Source organism: Stomoxys calcitrans, chromosome 1 (assembly GCF_963082655.1).
Source record: "Stomoxys calcitrans chromosome 1, idStoCalc2.1, whole genome shotgun sequence".
In the NCBI taxonomy this organism is placed as follows: Eukaryota; Metazoa; Arthropoda; class Insecta; order Diptera; family Muscidae; genus Stomoxys; species Stomoxys calcitrans.
The window spans coordinates 74,042,041-74,044,135 of NC_081552.1; positions in this window are offsets into that span (position 1 = coordinate 74,042,041).

Consider the following 2,095-nt stretch of genomic DNA (forward strand, 5'->3'; position numbering starts at 1 on the left):
AAAAAATATCAGCATCGCGCTATTCTTTCCAATACCATTTATTTAACGATGAGGCGACCCCCAAACACATGGCCCCAAAATAAGTTATCAAATTGGTTTTCTTATCTCAAATACCTTTCATTTGAGCCACATATTGGCATGGTCGAAAAATGTTTACCCCTTGGAGGGTGTTTTGGGGAAGGGGTGATGCCCTAAATACATGGTCCTACCTTTGGATATCAAATTCGTATTCTACTCCCAAATACCTTTATTTGAGCCCCATATTGCGATGGTCGGTATCTATGCCCGATTTAAGGGTGTTTTGGGGAGTAGGGTGGTCCCCCAAATTCTTAGCCCTTTAGCCCTGATATATATCAACAACGTGTTCTCTTCTCATATATCTATATATCATTTATTTGAACCCCATATTGCCATTGCCCTCAAAATTGGATATCAAATTCGTTTAAACGCCTTATTGCAAAAGTCAGCAAATATGTCCGGTTTGGGGTATTGGCCCTAAGAACTATGAATATTTAGTTCCACTCTCTTTAAGGCCCAAATTGTCTTGGTGAGCAAATACGACCTATTTGGGGGTTGTTATGGTGGTGGGACGTCCGCCAGACAGTTTGACCCTAATATTGATATCAGATACGTGGTCTACTCCCACATACCTTTAATTTGAGCCCCATATTTCCATAGTCGGCAAACATGACCGGCTTGGGGGGTGTTTTGGGGGATGGGCGGCCACACAGTGAGTTGGCCTTGAAAATATATATCGGATTCGTGTTCCACCTTAAAACTCCTCTTGTTTGAGCCTCATATTGCAATAGTCAGAAAATACTTACTATTTGGGTGGTGTTGTGGGTGTTGTGTGGTGTCCCTATAGGCATTTTTTCCGAATATTGATGTCAGATTCGTGCTTTACTCCCAAAGACCTTTTATTTGAGCCCCATATGGCTATGGTCGTAAATTTGTCCCCATTGGGGGATGTTTTTGGGGAGAGACATAACATAAGTCAATGTGTACAATATCAGTAAAATCGGTTTATAAATGCGCCTTTTTTGGGGCCAAGACTTTAAATCGAGATATCGGTCTATATGGCAGCGATATGCAAATCTTGACCGATCTGAGTGAAACTGAAGATGGATGTCGAAGGGCTTAACACAACTCACTGTCCCAAATTGCGGGGTCATCGGACAATAAATGCGCTCTTTATGGCCCCAAGACCTAAAACCAGCTATATCCAAATCTAGACCGATCTGTGCCATAATGCAGAAGTATGTCAAGTATGGGTTTAATTTAGCCCACTGTTAAAAATTTCGACGACATCGGACAATAAATGCGCCTTTTATGGGCCTAAAACCCTAAATCGGAGGATCGGTCTATATGGCAGCTATATTCAAATCTGGACCTATCTGGGCCAAATTGACGAAGGATGTCGAGGGGCCTACCACGACTCACTGTCCCAAATTTCAGCAAAGTCGGATAATAAATGTGGCTTTTATGGGCCTAAACCCCTAAATCGGAGGTTCGGTCTATATGGGGGCTATATCAAGATATAGTCTAGATCGTCTTAGATTTTACGCTGATCAAAAATATATATACTTTATAGGGTCGGAAGTGGATATTTCGATGTGTTGCAATCGGAATGGCAAAATGAATATACCCCCATCTTTCGGTGGTGGGCATTAAAACATATTTTTAATACTTTATAACCATTTAGCGAAGAAAGGTGGATTTAATTACATTGACATAAAATAGCACCTATTAGTCGACTGACTTTTATCTATGAGAGCAAGTTTTATATAACACTAACGGTTGTCGCTAGGCCAATTGACATCAATTATTTATTATTTCATCTACCGAGTAAAAATTAGTGGGTAAAGAAAGAAAAAAGTTTACAACTGGAATAATATGGAAATTTCTTCGTATTTCTGATTTCTAGTTCTACTACCTTTTATTATTTTATTTCCAGTAAATTGGGAAAACTTTAGGACTTAAGCTGAGTATTCAGTCCAATTCACCAAGACACCAAGAGTCGTTAAAAATCAGTTGTTGTTTCAAAAACCATTGATGCTGCGCGCCAACTGATATTGCACGATCGTCATGTGACCTA